Source organism: Zophobas morio, unplaced genomic scaffold, assembly GCF_036711695.1.
Source record: "Zophobas morio isolate AGI-343-1 ecotype UQ-CSIRO unplaced genomic scaffold, CSIRO_AGI_Zmor_V1 ptg000024l, whole genome shotgun sequence".
In the NCBI taxonomy this organism is placed as follows: Eukaryota; Metazoa; Arthropoda; class Insecta; order Coleoptera; family Tenebrionidae; genus Zophobas; species Zophobas morio.
In genome coordinates, this window is record NW_026972129.1 from 13,490,108 (window position 1) to 13,511,031 (window position 20,924).

Genomic DNA, 20,924 nt, shown 5'->3' on the forward strand with positions numbered 1-20,924 from the left:
GTACGCCTTGTACGTCTCTGCGAAAAATATTTTATCGGACCTTATTACCACCGATAAAACTTAATTTAGCGTGAGATTCGATAAAATGTTATTTGATCTTACCGGCGACTGATGTGGTAGTTGAACCTTGACGGGGTTTTCACTGCTTTAAACAGATTTGTTCCACGTATTCGAAAAGTTAATACTCCACACAGAATTTTAAATAAATTCCAATAAAAGTTATAATCTAGATAAAAAAAATTGACGACCGCCGTATACTGCCGAGAAAAAACTTTTGGTGTAACTTTTCAGTGCAGGATTATTATAGATCCGGCGCTTAACTTTTGAAGTAAAAACGCGATAAGTACGCACTAACATAATGAAATTGTCGCCAAAAGAATGCAAAACAAATAAGCAAGTGTCAGTTTACTTTGAATTTATGGCTGAATTTGCGGCCAACTTTTGTACACCGGAGAGCTGTAAACGTAATTTTTACCGAGGTTTATGTAGGTCACAAACGAATATTTTTGGACCAGGCATGACAAGAACTGATATGAATGTAATACTTTCCGAATTTTTGTGTGCAAAACAATGGTATTATCTGTGTTAACGAGGCACCACCAAATTAGTTGTTAAAAGTCATACGTTTCTTGCAACAGAACCAGTATTAAAAAATAATTTTAAAGTGTAATTCTAGATTTTTAGTTCGTTAAAAAGTGAATATTATGTAAAATTACAATGAGTTATAAATGCGAAAAACAAAATGGTAAAAAAAAATTTAATCTTTTTTCTAAAATATATGAAACTAGTGTATAAAAGGAGGTTAGCTAAATAAATAATACCTGTAGGCAGTTTTCCCTTTTCCGTCAGTTTTCCTACGTGGATACTTACGATCAATTTACCAAAAGTAAAACGCCAACTTTTTTAAATTTTGAGATGTTTGTTGTCCCTAATTTAAGAACTAGTTCTAAGTAGTTATGGAGATATACAACGCCAAATTAAATCTCGTAAATCACAAAGTTTGTGTGTTTTCATAATTTCAGGAAAATTAGAAATACAGCTTTTAAGGCAATGAATAAAGTAAATCCTAATTATACGGATTTCAGGGAATATTTTTAACAAAGATTTATTCTACATTTTTGTGAGATTGCGTCGTCAACTCTTGGGAGGGATACATAAATAACTTTTAGCTAATTTTTTATGATCTTAAAATCGTTGTTAGCATTTTATTAAAGTTTTTAATTAATGTTAAATCGTTAACGAGGATCATTCAGACATAGAAACAAGCTGGAAACGCCAAAAAACATGAAATTAGACATTTATTAATTATTAATTTAATTCAGCTGTCCTACAAAAAGTAAAGATATAAGTTTGCCGGCAGATCCAGTACAAACACCATGTATTGGTTGGAATTAATGAGTAGTTAAATAAAACAACAAACATACTTACTCCATTAATCCTAAAATGCCTACGGATATTCCGTGTTTTTGACAACAAACTAAATGTGAAAGTAAGTAAGTATTTCTCCTGTTTTAAATGTTTGTAATAATAAAGTTGTCATGACAGAGTAAAATATAATTTGAACTATATGTAAGAATCAGTATATTATATATGTATAGTATAATTATTATATAACATTAACAAAAATTGACAAGCATTGCCAAAATCATTTAGTACATTTTTTCGCTAAGATCGGAAATTACGCTCCTGTTAGATGATAATTAATCATTTGCCGAAGCACGTGCAATTATATGCTGTTTTATTCCTTATCATGACTATGTAAGCTGTTCTACACATTTTTGCTGATTTAAAAACATTAATATTCACTAAAAGATACATCTCTCTTTCAATAAAACTGTCATTTCACCGTTTTAATATTAAATCATCTTAAAGGGCAACTACTGAGGCACACTCACAAGAATCTACTTACTTTAATATGAATAATATAACATTTTCACATGAATAGAAAGTTTTTTGAGGATGACATAAATCGGATTCTAGATGCTCTATTTCTATTTTACGTGTGAATAAGTGCATTCATTTTGGAATCAATGTCAAATGTGATTAAATAAAACTATACGCTTTATATTTTGCTTGGAATTTTGATTATATTAGGGACGTCAAATGCCTGTGTATATTATAATGCGGTCTAAACTGACATGTTACGCTACTCAACAGGGACTACATTATCGTAGTCGATCCTGACGCATAATTTGCATTGATTCATCAATTAATGCCATTACAGTGAATCTGATACCGTCCACAATCAGAAATTGATAATCTTATCTTGAGAAAATATACGGTCTTCCTCGGTTAATCGCCTTCCAAATTCCGTCCTCCTCGTAGCTGATAACAAAACTCTAAATTTTGTTGGCGAGTACATAACACTTTGCCAGATTATAAGTACATACTTAAAATTATAAGAGCGTTTTTTCGAAGTTGTAGACCTAAATGGTGATCACGTAGTAGATGTTCAATGAAAACTTCTAATAGCGACGTTTCTACAACAGTCCGAGTATGTTAATTAACACTCCAATATATTTGAGTTTGTTTGATTATTTTAGTTTCTTACATAACTCTAGCACCTTATTTGTTACTTCTTTTCACGAATAACCGGGAATCGTGAAGGCGTCACTATTTTTCCTTCCCGAGTATAGGGAAGTATTGGAAAATTAAAAAAAAAATCATCTTTTCTCGATGTTTGAAATTGGTCTGTCGTTTCAGTGTGTCTGTCCTCTATTGTCTGTGGTGTGTCTATTTGTAATCTGTTGGCAATTTTATTTGACAGATAATCTCTAAAACTTCTTATATTTTGTGAACATCATATATAGACGGCAAAACGTTAACCAAAATTATTTGTTTAATCATTGCCACGATAATGTAACAAATATACAATTGGTTTACAACAATGTCCCTAATCGTTTTTTTTTAAATAATTATTATTTAAACAATTCTCAAATCAGTGGAGTTCATATTATGTGGATTCTTATTGAACATTCGACACATCACGTATTTTAACTTCCCGAGAGTAAGCTAAGGAACTAGGTATAATAATCAAGTCCATCGGACGGCTCATGTTTTCTCGACGTTTCATGACCCCCTAGAGCACGCAAAAAGTGGTCTGCTGTTTCCGTTTGCCTGTCGTCTCTTTGTTTGTCCGTCTGTCTGTGAGGATTTTTATTAGGCAGATAATCTCTGACCGATTTTTTTCTTGAACAAAATTTGTCAATACCATGTCAAACTTGTTACTTTCAACATTTTTAGTAAAAGTCACACAAAACTCGTTTATTAATTCGTACATATAAATACAAATATAAGTACAACTTATAGAGACTATTAAAGCAGATATTATTAGAAACGCTATAAAAGGTCTCAAGGAGGAATTTTGTAATATTAGCTTTAAAAAGGTTACGGCTGAGGGTTCTAAAGCAGAGCGGTGGGTGATTATAAAGAGACAATTTTTGACATTTAGTAATCTGAATCGTGTGATTCTAATTAAATCCTACTAATCTCGTATTATGCTGATGAGCTTGATTTGGAAAAATAAAATTACTGTGGTTATTGTGGATCAGAATTAATCAGCGACAAATTAAAATGCTTAGTACGAAGAGCTCTTTTCTGTAGACAAAAAGGTATGATGGACCCCAAAGACTAATGGCATCTGTCAGTTAAGAATTAAATAAAGCAAAGAATATCTACTGAATTTGCAGCTAGGTAGATTGTATTTTTTGAAGTTCGTAACAGGAAGAACACAGATAAGAATTTATTGTTTAGATTATTAATATGATCTACCCACGAAAGACAATTAAAGAACTTTAGGAAATTGAAGGTGAACCACCACTAAGCATCCACCAGTGACGATTCCATTTTTGTAGCTAATGTACTAACAACTCTATCAAATGAAATATAAGTGCAGTGTCGTCTGTAAAGAGCAAATAAAATTATTGGTGTAATTGACAAATAGAAGTGACTTAAGATTGACTCTATGAACTCCATGCCCATACTGTCGATAAAATATTCAATAAGGCGTAGTAACGCTTCAGTAGTGAGTTTACCTCTTCTAAACTCAAACTGTGCAGAAATTAACAATTGATTTTGTTCCTCATAATTTTCCATTCTTGTTTTGATAAGTAATTTTAAAATTTGTCTAAAAATTGGAACAATACTTATACATCTATGGTTATGGAGAACAGTTTCGTCAGCCTTCTTAAAGATGTGAACAATTTTACTGATTTTACTAATTTTAAAACTTCGTGAAGCGAGTTAACATATTTACAGCCCAGTTCAAACTTTTTAATTGTTAACATAATAATCACTGAAATTGGAATTTTCAAGTCTTTTAATGACCTCAGTAACTTCAATTTCATCGCGAATTTAATAAAAAAAGAACTCTTAGCTGAAGATATTTTTTTAAAATTATCTAAATGTTTGAGTTTTGGTTTTGATAATAACTTTTCTATCATTCATTCGCGCTTGTAAATAAGCTGTAGGTACTGTATGGACTGGTTTGTGTACAATTGGAAACAATTATGAGTGTATCTCATCCTTTTAATTTCATCATTAAACCAATTAACACATAATTTGTATTTTTTATGAGCTTGTAGTGGCAAATGGAGTTCTAGAAGACGCTGGTAATTGTTAATCAAGAATGTCTCGAAAACATTTAGTGGATTCAATGCGCTTCCAGTCATTAGGGGCAATTCTGTAAAAACTTGTTATATTAAAAGGGTGTTAAATTGCAGATTTCAATAGTAACGAGTTAAATTCGTAAATCTAATTGGCTGTATATTTGATCCAGAATTGTCCCTAATGTCAGATGCATAGTAAATTTCAGATGAATTTGCATCGCGAGTGGCCTTGACAAGTTGGAATTTATGGAAGAAACACCCTTCCTAGTCTATCAGATTTAGGGTTGCTACACCGCACCGTGCTGCAATTTTGAAAGAGCTTTAACATCTGACTATTGTCCTAGAACATCGTATTGGCACTTAACCTTAACGCAAATTATTTGACAGTAATGTCAAAATTATAGTCATCTTTAGAAGCTCGTGATTTATTTGACAACTATATTAAAGTGCGTTCACACGTTTAAAGCCAACTTGATACAGATTTATCTGAACAACACTGTAGATGGAATTGGTAATAAGTTTTGCATTAGAATGAATACACATATATTGTCGTAGACTGATGAGTGCGACCGAACTTTTGTTGGCGTTATTTAGTTGTCAAATCGCTCCCATCTTTTAGGATAGGTATTTAAAAATACATGTTTGTCAAAACGCATATCAAAGATTTCATTCTAAAGGCACTAAATATCTTGATCACGTCATCTCCAACAAAATTTTACATAGTTAATATCAATTAAGTTTTATAAAATAACATACTGTTGTTTATAAATCTGTATAAATCCGTCTTGATTTTTACTCTAAACATCTAGATTAACAAAGGATCATAATTTTGTTAAATAACACTTCATAATTTATTAACTTGGATACTAGGACACGATGCTATGACCTGAAACGTAAACGGTACGGCGATGATGAATCATCGGCCAGACGGCGTTCGCCAACGAAAAACCTGGAAGCGGAAGTCGCGATGGGAACCCAGAAAAACCTCGAAGCGGCGTTCTCGATCCATCAAGAGGAACGATTATTATTCAGTCAACAAGTCGAGTTCAGTGAGTGTCGAAAGAATCCAGACAAGTTGCGCCGGAATCGCTGTTTAATAAGTCGTGTGAATTTGAGTTACTAAGAAATAAATTGTTTAACCCACGCCAATTTTAAGTACCCGTTCATCGTAACATTATTTAGAATAGCTTACACAGTTTGACTGAAAAATTTAATGAAGCAATTTATTTTATTGATAGAATCAAGACGGCTCACCTTAATTTCCCAAAAATTTGGGAATCTAGTACTGTAATAAGTTTTACACTTTATCGATGCAAATTAATATATGAAAAACTCACTTGAAATATACACATAGCATAGCTCTTTACATGTAATTTAACAGCCCACGCATTTTTGTTTTATCGGTTTATCAAAAAAAAATGAAATTCGTAAATTCAAATTTTATATTTTAGCTAAGAAACTAAATTTGATTGTATTTCAAAGGCGAAGGAAGTTCTGTCGAAATAACCTGAGACCAATTTTTTCATTTCTTTGACTTTTGTAATTCATTTCCACTTCAGTTAAGGTTTTCTGATTCGATCCCTTATTATACCCGGCCTGATGATATAAACAATTTATCTAAGTAGTTATAAAATTAATAATCACAGCTCAGAATTCTGAGTGTTTGACTGACAAAATTAAGGTAATGAAATTATCACCTTGATTATTCATTTATTTAAAGGAAAATATACCTCCGCCTATAAGTGTAGAAACTTTTTTTAATACTTCTTATTGTTAAAGTATTGCTGGCAACAAGTTTCAGTAATATAACGTTTAGTTAAAGGAATAAGATAAGATGTGGATAGTGTAAATAAGATCGCAATAGTCTATATTTTAGGTAGAAATGTTGTAGCTAGAACTTTTCTCTGAGACACTATTATAAACTACTAGATTTTTATTTGACAAACCTAGAATTCAGTTATAAGTTTAAAATGAAAATATAATATAAGTTAACGTTTTACTATGGACTGAAGTATATCTATAATCTGTTTTACTTCCCGAGAGTAGTAAATTAAGGACGTTTGTTAATAGGGTCCATCCGACGAATGGCTAGTTTTATGTTTTCTCGACTTTTCCTATAGCAGGAAAAATAAGTCTTCCGTTTCCGTCTGTATGTCATCTCTCTGTGTCAGACTTTCTGTCCATTTCGAAAATGTAACTCAATTATAAAGTCTTTCTGCTCAAATAAAAATGTCATTTTTGAGTCGATGTGCAAATACGTAAATCTGGAAAGAACTGTTTTTAATGCAAAGATTTTTCCCCAGGGGGCAACAACAAGCAAGAAAACACGAAAAGTAAGGTTAGAAGGGACACTTCGTTGGCAATTGTGAAAATATAGCGAAACTGATAAATTGACGTAAAATTTAAATCAAAGTTAAAATCAGTTTATAAAGTAATAAAATTATAATTATAAATACTACTTAAATTTTATAAAATACTCTTGTACTTGTGCGTTATGAAACCGCCTGGGATTTTTAACTTAAACATCGAATTTTTTGAAAAAAAATCGAAATCACATTTTAGACCCGTATGATTAGTATTATTGCACGTTGCACGGGTAGTATAATGTGCTTTATCAATGCAATTTAAATAACTGTTTTTGTAAAAATATTTTTGTATATATATTTACTACCTTCAACTGACCGTGTAAATGTTTTGTTAACATGATCAAATATATAAAGAATGAAATGCATTCATAATTCATACTTTTGAGGCAATTATTTGAACGTTCACCCGATTTTTCCCCACTCCGCTTCAGACCAAATATAAAATTCATAAAATTTCATTACAAAATCATGATTCCTTCTTAATGTTCTTTTATTTTTGTCACTCACTATAGCGAGTGTGTGTGCGTAACAAAATGCGTTCGAACCAAAGGCACATGGTACATTAATAAATTCAGAAAAACAAGCGCTCCAACAATCCCTAAAAAAAATACAAACAATCATATTTTACTTCCCAAGCGTAAGCTACTTTTTTTTAATGTAGGGACGTTATCACAAACAAAATAAGAATACAAGAACAGAATAAAATTTTACAATTTTTCGAAAAAAGCGGGATTAGTTGGGTTACATTTTATCAGGGGCAAGGGAACTGCTGTCAAAAAACCTTCCACAAATTTTTCAATTGCTCTTTGACTCTTTATTAAAAATCGTTTCATTTGTCGTAGTCTTTTTGGTTTAAAAATTCCTTTAAATTTCTACAAAGACAACAAGAAATATTAAATTGTGACAATTTAATAGATAAGTATATATTTCTTTATAAAAGTCTGATTAATTACCATATTCTTTCATGCATTAGTCGCCTAAATTTTATTTACCACATGTGTTTAATCTCCGTTTGCTCTAATTTGTTTAATGAATTGAATTTTTCTGAACCATTAAACACTTACAAAATTTTAGTAGCCATCTTCTTACATTGAAAATTGGATTTAACGCATAACAGTATCTAATTATGTAAATGTGAGCCATTTTCCCATAAGCATAAAGTTAACCCCGACATTCGGATGTAATCACCTAATATTATGTTAAATGAGATGAACCACCGACATGAGTTTCCAGCCACCTACCATCCAAACGATGACGAAACGGAAGTAGTAGATAACGTGTACATATATGCTTCACCGCGATTTATTGTATAATTGATGTTCGTCCTGCCTAGAGAAAAACACAGGATAAATTCCACTAAAATTTTTAATGGACGTTCCAGTAGAACACATTTTTATTCATTTCCGTCAGTGTTCGTGAAAGAGCACTTTATATCACAATTTTCTAGTCAATTTTTCACTGAACAGGCCATTATCCTTGTACGTCGTCACCTGTTGACAGACGTTCCTCTTTGATTTCCTATTTGTTTACCGGCAAGAGTTCAATGCTATGACCTGAAAAGGTAAACGGCTCTTTTATTGATAAACCCACTTTCTCTCCCATGAATAAATTACAAGCCGATGTGTAATTTCGGTTGATTGGAGAGTAAGTAGGGTTCTGATTTTATCCGAAATTTAGGAATATTTTTAAAGTACACCACAACCTTTGATTAAGTTCTGTCTTTGGTAAAAATTATCCTAATCGAAAAACGTTGACTGCTTATCTCATTTTGGCGCTGTCAAGCAATGATTCGCTGATCTTTGAAACATTTCTGTTTACGCTGCTTCTGAAAACCAATAAGGGTATGAATTGACGATTAATTTTCTTTGGTCTCTTTCAATTCAAGTTTATTACTAAAAGAGCAACAAAAATACAGGTTTTCCTTATTTTCGTCATTGATGCCCCGTAAAAATCGTTCCATCAATAAACGAACGATCTCATTACTGAAAGTAATCACAATAACTTTCGTAATCAAAAAAGTAAAATAAAAACGTTCATAAAGATTAAAATTACCAAATGTTATTACTTTCATAAAGCAAATGACCGTCAAGGCGAAAAAAATCCTCATTTCCTTAAATAAAGCAAAGAAAAATCTCCAGCCTGATTTTTTACAACAATAAAGGCGACAAACACTTAATAAAGAAATACGGCGGCGTCCGCCTTCGCTGCGTCCAAAAATAAAAATTAATAATTAGCACAACCGAATTGGAAATTTTTCTTAACTAAGGCTCTCATTAAACGAACGCATTATTTCCATTAAAACGTCAACTTTTGGAAATTGCGCCTGCGGTAGTTTTTGTTGAAATTGATTACTTTGTTATAGCAGGCGGCGGCGAAAAAGGTGCCCACACAAATTAATATCTGAAAACTAATTTGTCTCTGTTACCGTAAGCGCATAAAAAATGGGATTTACCGGGAAACCCATTAGAGAGAACTTAGAAGACAATCGTTATTTTTGTCGCTTTTTTGGTGATTTTATTTTCAAGTGGAGGAAACGTGCTCGTGTAACGTAAATTCGAAGTTAAACTACATTTCAGAGTGAAAAAATTCATTATAAAATCAATCACTGGTTGTTCAGTTTTTATTAAATCCACAAGTGTCAAAGTTGACATTTACGTTTTTATTAACGAAACGAATTTGATTTCGTGGAACATGGGCAAATCATCGCCGCAGTATTTTTAACTTAAAGCTCCAATTTTAAGGTGTTTGACATTATTGAATCACATTAAGGAAAATGAGTTTATTCCAGCTGTGGTGGTGATTTCTTTTTTTATTAGTCTATACATGAGTTTATTCAACTTCCGCCAGATTCTCAAATGCATTTAATGCAAAAAATATAAAAATAATAAATACTTTTTGGAAATATATTTTTTAATAATTTTCTAGTTATGTATCTAATCATCATATACTTTATTGAATCTTAATTTGTTTCCAAAAAATTTCATAAAATTCGTACTTTCCAAAAATAATCAATAGCTCATGTAAATTGAGCAGTCAAGCACACAAATTGACTGGTATTTATGTTACTGTCACTTTTGGCTGGTTAAAATAGTTAAAATATAAAAAAAAATCCAAATATTCTGTGCTTGTCGAATATTTGACTGAAAATTCTAAGTACACCACGAAAACATATGAAGGATTTATTTTGAGTATTAATTGTACAAGATACGTAGGCCAAATTAAAAATAAAGATTGATTTAATGAACCACAAGTGTGAAAGCATGTGACTATTTTAAATATACTTAGCAAAATTTCTGAGGTGACGTCATTAAACTGTTGATAGGGATGAAATGATTTTACGGTAACTATTTTTAAAGTTTCTTAATTCCAATTTTTGTACAGAAGCAGGCAACTTATTATAAAACTTTATATTAGTATAGCCGATTCCAGTTGTCGATTTACTTAACCTTAATTTTTTCGGACATACAAGATACAACTGACGAGTGTTGTGCTTGGGTACGGCGCTATGATATGTAGATGCTTCCGCAATTTTCCTAACATCCAAAAGACAATTGAGACTATATAAACATGGAAATGTAAGTATATTAAGTTCAATGTAAGCCATTTTACAATTCTCCCTATATTTGAGCCCAACAATAATCCTGATTGCTTTACGTTGCGATGTCGTATCACATAATATCTCCAAATCTGAATCCCATACGAAATAGGTGATTCACAAACTAAAAAAAAAACATCAGATCGCGACCTTTTAGGTTTCTTGGAAGAAATATTTCTTTTGGATTTTTGCTGGCAAGCATTTCCCCGTGAATACTCCAATTCAACTTTGAGGGTGTTAATTATTTTTAATAAATAATTACATAATTTACATCTAGTAGACCATGAAATTCATTTATTAATGTGCCGCTTCATTTGACGTATTCCTAAGTCAATTAATCTATCTTTTAGTTGTCACACTTTGAGGACTCTAGAAGCAAGTTAATTTATTAACGAAGCGGCAAATTTTTTTGTCAAGTCGTGTTCACGGCGCTCTAGATGTAAATCGTTTATTGACACTAATCTATAATTCTAAAAATTTTAGTGGGTCGTCATAATTATTTTTAAGATAAAGAATATATTTACAAATTTGTCAACATTTAAACATAATTCATTTCCGTAGAACCACTCCAAAACCTTAGAATGTATTTTTTCACAAGTGGATAACAGAAGGTCAACAGGTTGTTTTATTCATTGAAGTTGGATCCAGTTTGAGTTTAGGTGTTTAGGTAAATCACTTATAAACGTTAAAAATGGCAGTGGTCCGAGGATGGAACCTCTCTTTCTAAGGAGACTTGGTGTGATGTTTTATCATTTAACAACATGAAACCTGGTGTGAAAATACGACTCTATGACACTTATATTTTTAAAATAGGAATATATTATATGCGGTCATTTTATTTAGTAAGATATGATGGATGGAAGACACAGTCTAACCCTTTAGTCCAAGAATGAAGCAAATTAGATGTTAAAAACTTGATTAAGTCCTTCACTGCCTCAGTCGTTGGTCGATAGTTTCTGAAGCCATACTGACTTACAAAGAATAATTTATTACTCTTAAAGTGATCATCAAGTTTATTTGGAATTATTCTTTCTAATATTTTTTCAAATATAGGGAGTGTAGTGTAATTGGTTGGTAGCTCGAAGGATATTTCTTGTTTCCTTTTTCCGTAGGGCGACTTATCACTTAAATGTTTTCTCGACATTTTCATGACACCTAGGGTACGAAAACGTGATTTCCCGCTTCCTTCTGTGTGTCGTCTGACTGTCTGTCGTTTGTGCCGATTTTTATTAACCAGATAATCTCCAAAACTGCGGGACCGATTATTGTAACACTCTGTACGTATATTGGGAATGTAAATGGTAACACGCTAACCAAAATTTGACCATTTAGATGTTACACAGTAATTATACTCCTATATGTATTTGTGATGTACGATCCGCTTTGAGTTTTTTCCCTAAAAGCTCAAATTTTCGTAAAAAATTAGCACATTATAATAATATTTTACCACTAACATAGACTGTAAATGTCCGTGCTACTGGGTAATATAGTGGCACTTGGCCGGAGCTGCGGGCGCGAGTGTATAGGTATCACAATAGCTGTTTTCAAACAGTGAGGAAACACTGAATTTGGAGTACATAAATTAATGTCAAGTCAAGAGACCTATAATAATGATATTTTAATACGAGAGTGACTATTAATGATTTTTGATTTTTTCTGTCAGGTTGGCAACATGTTTAAAATTTTATGATGGCGTACCTAATTGTCGAAGTGACATTTATGACACCAAGCCAGTAGCAACGCGTTTACCGGGCGTGCTCATGTCAAAATTGACAACTAGGCTCTTATACATTACCATGCCTGGAAATAATTCAGAATTGCCATCACAAAAATTTGCTTCAATCACTAATGGTCACCCGGTATTTTCCAAACTCTCAATTGCCTCCTGGATCATTGCAATGTTATGTTTGACAGACGAGTAACTAGTAATATAACATACATCACAGGACATATCACAAATAGATTGTAAATTAATATCACAGTTATATTTTTTAGTTTTTCTCCCTGTTCAGTCATTATAGGATATCACATGATTGGTGTTATGCTTTATTTTACTGTTAGATCGCTGATTTTTTTTTTCGTTATATGTACTACATTTTTCTACGTTCGATTTTTTTTTCTCTATAATTGAATTCCTCAGACTTTAATAAACCATCAAGATTTACCATGTTTCAAGTGAATGAATTTTTTCATTACAAAATTTTGTGATGACGTGATCGACATTCTAGTAAAGACACGTAGATTAATTGGGATAGATGGAGTGTAAAACTAGTAACGACCGTACTATATATTTCCAAATTTTCTAGAGAAAATTAGGTGAACCATTCTTTTTTCAGTCATTCTGTATAAGAAATTCTAAGTAATCTAAATAATTTCTCACAAAAACCATCACATCGAAATATCAACCAATTGTTAACGACTGCGACTGGATTTTACATCGATACAAATGCATTAATCTAAGAAACCATAAACTCAGAACAGGAAACGGATACGGCGAACGATCACAATTATTTACGATTTTTCTGCTTTTTTGATAAAATCCCTAATTTTTCAAAAAATATTTCTTTGCATTTTGTAATTAAAGAAAAAACGAGTTATTCTTAAAACAAAAAAAAAAAAACGGTCCGAGGATATTTACACCCCCTGAAGAACAGACCAACAAACTTCTTCCAAAAATTATTTTAAAATTAAAATGCCCCTTAGAATTTAAAGTAGAAATATGTATGGAGATGTTTGAAGTACAGCTAAACCAGTCACAGTGCAAGGAAAAGAAATAAGTTTTCCATAACAAAATTTTATTATAACGTCATCAACATTTTAACAAGGACACAAGGCGTAGCAAACGATCCATTCTTAAGTTGATTAAATAAAAAAAAAGCTGGAGGCCAACCCACCTTGGATTCGAACACTTCTCGTCTGTGAAATGTATAATAATAATAAACAAAATCAAGATTGATTCATAAACCACAAGTATAAGAATATATTATTTCATAAAATTTTGATGATATTGGTTAAGCGTTATAAAGAGCGGAAGTCAGCAAATTGTTGGTGGAGATGATTACACAAATTTTGCTTAACCTTTTACCGCTATATCGGAAACGGGATATCACTTTTTTCGTGTTCTAATGATCATGAAGCGTCGAGAAAGCATGAAAGTAGCTAGTCGCCGAGACTTTTTTCGCTTACACTAGGGAAGTAAAAATTGATCCATAGCTATTTAAAGAGAACTTCCCTCGCCATTAGAGTACAATCGTACAAGTCCAACTCCTTAGTAAAATTTGAAAAGTTGATACAAAATAAAATAATATGCCACATATAAATTCCACACATTAGCGATTTTCCAGTTTATCATAAATTTAAAGCGCCCATACAATTTTAGACCAATCGGCATTTTTGTTTCCAAGTTAAATTGTAAAATGTTTTTCTATCGATTTTTTTTTTCATAAAGCTGCATAGATAAAGTTAAAACTAATAATGCATAAAAGCATGTTATTTTGCACGTTTACACAGTAATTTTGGATATTACGGACAGACGAAAATCTAGAAACTAGAAAATGTCTAAAGGTACAAAATTAACTCGTCAAATGGCCGCAGAAATAATTTGACAAGCGTTTAAGTGAACAAATGAAAATGAATAAAATCTGCAGTCTAGAGGTAAAGTTAAGCTGTTGCATAATTATCAGTCGAAGAACTGGCGTTTCACATTACCGCCCTGTCATTAAGGATCCTGAGCTAATTAGATAATCATGTCGCGTCAACGCTAATCGTATCTCCTTAAAGTAGTATACATACATCTAAATTTTAAGCCGATATTACACACGTCTGGCGCTGCATATATCTTTCTCGTAAGTAACAAACCTCTAGACTTTACAATGTCACATTGTGCATATGATATTTTCTAAATATACCTACTAAATAAAATTTGATTCTAACAATGAGAAACAATCAGTTATTATTATTTATTAAATAATAATTCGTTATTACTAAGCAAAAGGATATACACACAAATTTTAATGTTCAATGACAAATACTTTCGAGTGCATAATTTCAGCAATATTTGAAGCTTACTGTAATCTTGAAGATTTAAAATAAAATTCTAAATCTAAGTTCTCATTTGTGACATACAACGTTATTTAACACAACATTAGATACTCCGTAGGTCTCAATCCAACGAAACGCATTAATTTATGTCAGAGTTCTTGACTTTAGAGAAAAAGATAGATTTATTTGACGTACGAAAAGTGGAAAGAAATAAAACAAAAACGTAAATCGAGAATGTTGGGAACAAAGTTTTTGTATTGTTACCACTGGATATTGGCATCTATGCCCTTTATATATCTTCCAATAGCATAATATTTCGTTCTCTTTCGTGACCTTTTCCTATTTATTTTACGTTAGGACTGTCACTGCGCTTGCAGATTTTCTTTAATCATTGAAAAAACTTTAAATAATTTTCCGTTCTGCCTCTGGTGTGAAATTTAGTTTTTTCCTGGAAACGTTAATAGTGCTGTTGGGAGTCATTCAATAGATTAATGTTTTAGCAGTTTAAGTGAATATATCAGTGTTTAAAACTTCAAATTAAAAAAAGAAAACTTTAGCGAATCGAGCTTGGAGTAATTTATACCATACAGTAATAAATTATCATTTTCACAAAAGCGACAAATATAATGTCTGTTCTGTAATATAATGAAGTGCTGCTGTTACTGTTATCACCGAATTTGTGGTCCTGTTCGTTAAATGGTTTTCTCAAACTAATTAATAACTGTCATTTAAAGAATTCCACAACGCCAGTGACACTGTTTTGAAAAACGATGTACCTCGTTCCTTAACTGCCAGTACATAAATTTCCATTCAATTTACATTCGTTTACGTACATTATTTTTATTCAGGTCTCTACAAATCGCCCTTCTTTATTCTTACTATAATTTAGGTTAATCAGCAATAATTAACTTTCGCTTCCCACAAAAGTCTGTCCCTCGTATTATCCTCATTAATGGTTTCTTTTTGGCATGCAACTTAATTTAGGTCATCTAGACAGGTATCCTTGTACTTAATACATATTTCTTTAGAAGTGATGAATGTAATGACCTTATCACACCGTGTCATTATGTGTACTGGTAGTATAGATTTAAATCAGTGAAATTTATTATGCTTTTTAAACACTGATTATTCGCTCTTTAAGTTTTTCTTGCAACAACTGCTTTTTATGCATCGCAGGACGATAAATTACCGAAGTTTTTGCATAACGTGTTTTCAGATTTCCTTGTAAAAGGATTCGTGGGGTGCATGAAAAAAATCGCTTAAGCACGAACAAGTAAAAAGAATTACATTAAACCGTTTTCCTCGACTTTCCGAGAGAAATAGGACTTTAAATATCCTCTTAATCTGAAACTTACGTACCTACGCTTTATTTCGTAATTCAGTACTTCTAGTTTTTCCGCTGACCTACTTAAAACTTTATCGCATTATTTACATCTTGAATTAGCGCAAGTTTAATTAAGAAAAAAAAACTGAATAGATATGAACGTCTGAATCCGTAAACAAGTCCCAAGTTTCAACTGTCTTTTGGCGTGGAATCGCGGCGCAATAAAAGCATAAAGAAGAAAAAAGTAGCAGGAATAATGCTCCGGGGGAAATATTATAAAGCTGAGTAATGGTTAAATGGTTGAGTGAAAGTTAAATATGGGCAAACAACGCCACAAAAGACCAATTTAACTTGTTGACGTAGAGCTTCGTGTCGGCCAAGTTCCATTCCACATCATTGACAAGGTTCAACCAGTTTTACTGTACGAAACCGGAAGAAAGTTTGCCTGTTTCATCGAGGTCCGAGCGATCCTTGCAGACAGTCCCTTTTTTCTTTGACAGAACGACAAACGTGATCTGAAATTCGGCGTCAACCGTTTCACTGTCTGAGTGTCCAGCTATTTTCAGCACTTCCTAACTTTCCTCGCAATCCGATTAAGCTTTTATTTTCCTAAAGTTGTTAATATTCAATTTGGCTTCCAATAATAATTAAGTATTCGAGTTTATCGCCCTTTTTGGAACGATCCCTGCACTCACGTCGTAAAATATATTTCGCACTAGCAAAGACATTCCTTTTAATCGATCACAAGAATATTCGTGAGTCAGGTCGTAGGCGGAAGGCACGTGTAATACCTGACAAAACGAGATGAAACCATCAGATCCGATTTAGTGAGTGCAACTTGATAATAAATATTTCTCTTTTTTAAGTCGCTGATAGAATCTACTGCCGCGCAAAAAAAATGGGTATGGCGAATAGACATGCGATACCGTAATCTTGTTTGGGTAAACGCAAATTTTAATTATCTCATCTTTCTTTGTATTCTTTTGTTGTACGAAAGAAAATCAACGGAAATAAATTTGCCCGGCGCATCCACCAATTTTGATCGCCCTTCTTATAAATTTAATAAATGCCGACACCGTTGGTCCACATTAAATATAAAAACATCGTAAGGGTATTTTTTTCTTTTAATACTTTATGAGGAGTTCGTGGATTATAACAACAATTTATAATATTTTAAGTAAAAATGATGTATTATATAATTTAAGTATTACATAATTTTGATTTGTACACAACAATTTGATCATAAAGTTTTATTTTAAACCGAACGAATTACTATAAGTAGTAACAATTTATCTTCACCGGTTTCTGCAAATTGTTTACTTCTCAGGGGATGAATATTTATCCAATTGCGCCGAATACATAAAATATATAAACCAACCTCGTGTTGAAATTGTGTTGTTTTATGAGTACAAAGAGTGACAACCATTTAAACGGCCTTTACCACATTGTTCTGCAGTATGAAGCTGCAGCCACAAATTACTTGCTATTATTGTCACAAAGTATTTACTCGACTGTTCGAAATTAGAATGACAAAAATGAAATGACAAGCAAAGATTACTTACACACTTTTTTAATATTGGCAGCATTTGTTAGAACCTGCGAATAACGTTGGTCATACTAGCTAAATTAACAGCAAAAGCGGTGGGGGAAGGTCTTTCATTAAATGTGTCTCGGTTGCGGTGCCGACTTTAAGCGGAATTAGTTAGAAATAATTTGCTGTACAGAAAGAAAAAGACGTGAAGATGAGACTTTACTACAAGAAACTGCTATGAATGTCGTCCTCTGAATGTTATAACCATGATAAGTGGTTTATTTGGGACCACCGAAATTTCGTCTCGTTATCTGGTAGAGATCCATTTGTTAAGATATGAATTCCATTTAAAATTTAGACTTAATCAATGCATTCGTTTCTCATCAGATTAATTGTAAAATGGGAGAAAATTGCGTACATTTGAAATCTCTGGTTTAAATAAGCCATTCATTGTTTCAACTGTACATACACGCATTGTTCAGCTGCTAAAATGTGATGTCATGTTAAATACAAATCTAATCTTAACTCTACAAATGTTTTACATACGATCTGATAATTCACCCCTATTTTTAAAATTACCTGCGTAAGTTGTCTTAAAACCCGCCATTTTAGATCAACGTTTTTTAATTCACTTGCTTTAGTGGTTAAATAACAGACCAGTTCAAAATCTTAGATAAAATTAAAGATATTTTTTTATATAGAAGACGAATTAAAAATTAATATTTTACCATATTCATGACAGACTTGATGAATACGTCCAAAATTTCACATAGATGGGTGTGTTCATTCCGGAAATAACCCCTTCAAAGTATTTCTGGCAGATAGACAGACGGAAATAGGAAACTTATATTTTCATATTTTACGAATGGTAAAACGCCAAACGTCAAGCACAAATAATTCGACATTCTCTTAAAAGTTAATAATAAAAAATCTAGTAGCCTTAAAAATACAGCAGTTATCATTAAACTTTAATGTATCTTGACAGTGTATTATGTTTACACTACCGCTTTTTTTTAGTTACATATTTTTTTCTGTGAAATTTTGTTGAGAAATAGGTTGTACTCGTAGAAGGTAAATTAATATTATAATTTAGATGTAAAATTTTATCTTACAGAGAAACATCCAGGACGTAGCACTCACATTCTCTAACACAAAACAAATTAATTGTAATCACAACACTGCTGTCCGGAAAAGCCCCATAAGATTTACATGGAAAATACACATCTGCAAAAGCGATACTCACAGAGCTAATAGAAGCACATGTCTGGTCGTTTCTGTATAAAATTGCACTTCAAGGTTCTTAAGAAAAACAATATCAGGGCGTAAAACTTAATGTGGAAACGGTGCACAAACTGTTTATGACGCAGTAAGTATCCGAATCACCACGTTTGGAACAAACTTAATGTAGCTATTGTCAAAGAAATACTTAATTTAGATGTTATTAGATCGCAAGCTGTTGCATTTATAGACACCTGTTTACTATAGTGTCCCAAAATCAATACATTTGGTTCGATATATTGCATGAATTTATTTTTCTTGTACAACATGTTTCTAGAAAAAAGTTCTAATTAAGAAAATATTACCCTATTGCGATGCTTCCGCAGCTTATGATCTTTTCAACAAATTTCAGAATTATTTGGATTTAACGACCGACGACGTTCCAGTATTTTAGGCCGAGTTGTGTGCGTGACTTGTCACGGAGGTTCAGTATGAAAATGATGACATCTAACGCCATTGATTCCGTTGTTATCCCTCACGCCGAAGCACTTCATTTAATCGTCCTCTCCAGAAAATTGATGACGTCAGTTAAAAAAATTCCAGTGTAACTGACACTTACGCCTCAAAAATTATCACTTTATATTCATTGATAATTGAAAAAATGTACGAATTAATAGATATCCACATGTGTACGATTATCTTAAATGCAGTTCACATAATTTCACAGAATTTCTATAAGCACATTAACGTTACGACTAGTGTTACATTGTACAGATTTATTTTTACCAAAAAATTCAGTGACTATAGAGAAAAATACAATCTAAATAGAATGTTGTATTGTTTGTGCATGCTTGTATTTTCTTTTTCGTTTCACAATAATGTCGAACGTAATAACTGTATGGATTAATTTATTTTTTATTTATTTTTAAAACGTTTCATTTCAAAGATTTTTGCAATGTGGGATTCTTACTGATATGGTGTTGTATCAAAATAAATAACTTTCCAATAAAAAATCTGTGGCTAAAAAATCTGTGATACACGATGTTAAAAAAATTAATAATTATAAAATGAGTGTGCTTCATACCGCATGCCGAAGTGGAAATTTATATGGCCATCGTAATCAATTAAACCTAAAAAAACTCCGTCAATTGTTGTGCCATATTTTGTTGCACTCTCATTAGGTTCATTGGACATATTTAAATTTTGCGGTTTTTAAGAATCAATTAAAGGTTTCGAATTTTCTTTTGGGAAATCCACGTTGAGATTCCCACTCAAATTAATCGGTAATTGATGTAAGTGCCGCTTCATATTTTGCTGTAAAAAGTTCCAATAGATGATTTCTTAAAGCCACATGATCGAAAATTATTAAATTCGGTCTGGAGGAACAGCAGTGCTGCGATTCAGAGCTCCCCTGACTGATTTTTCTTTATACGTTTTCTTAGCTTTCTGGCAATTGAAAAAACTAAATTATTTCTGTGTACCTATTTACAATATTCCACACATTTTGCCTGCATCTGCCCCCGGCTTCATCATTGGCTATAAAATTTTAGAAAAACTGGACTTCAGTAAAATATGTTATTATTTACCTAACTTATTATTATTACTATACTTATTTAGATATCGACCTGACCACGTATCTTTGTGGTACTATTTAGTGGTAAGTTCTCCATTCGGTTTCCGTGTTAATAGAATATCTAGGACAAACATTTTATTGTTTTTTCATTTTCCAATTCGTGTGTAAATTCTAATTTTAGGTGGTAGCTACTGCATGTGTCAATTAGGGTTGGTATTCCTTTCAAGGGAGCTGCGATGGGGATGTTGTCTACAAACTTATCTAAAAATTGAACGGTGGGTTGAACGTTTAGTGTTTCAATGTGTGCTTAACCAAATCTTCTATCACTAAATTCGCTTTATTATTGCCGAAATCGAATTGCCCATTGGTATCCCATAAATCTGTTTGAAGAACTGGTTATCATATCTAAAATAACTTGAATTCAGTATGCATTCTAAGACCTCTTGGAACTGGTCTTCGTTAAGGTTTGCGTGCTCTCCGATCTGGTTCCATCTGTTCATGATGACTTCCAATGCTAGATCCATGTAGATGTCCAAAAATAAAAGTTCGTGCTCATGTGGTATTACTGTCTTTTCATAAAAATGCCATGAGTCTTTCATGTGTTCCCTTTTCTTTAGGATACCGCTGGTGCTACCGCGTTGTATATTTTAGGGATTTTTTCTTTTTCTT

The 20,924-nt window shown here is 32.2% G+C and overlaps 1 protein-coding gene across 2 annotated transcripts in view; it reads right to left on the reverse strand.

Annotated features, from left to right (window-relative positions):
* LOC135135248 (uncharacterized protein) overlaps nt 1-20,924 on the reverse strand; it is a 252,781-nt gene that overhangs the window by 160,642 nt on the left and 71,215 nt on the right. The window contains exon 1 of one of the 2 annotated variants that reach the window (XM_064064272.1): nt 103-160. The exons of the other annotated variant lie outside the window; for it this stretch is intronic. The gene's annotated coding sequence lies outside the window, so the exon portion shown is untranslated. Of the gene's footprint in view, nt 1-102; nt 161-20,924 lie in introns of those variants that run through there. 2 annotated transcript variants of the gene reach the window in all.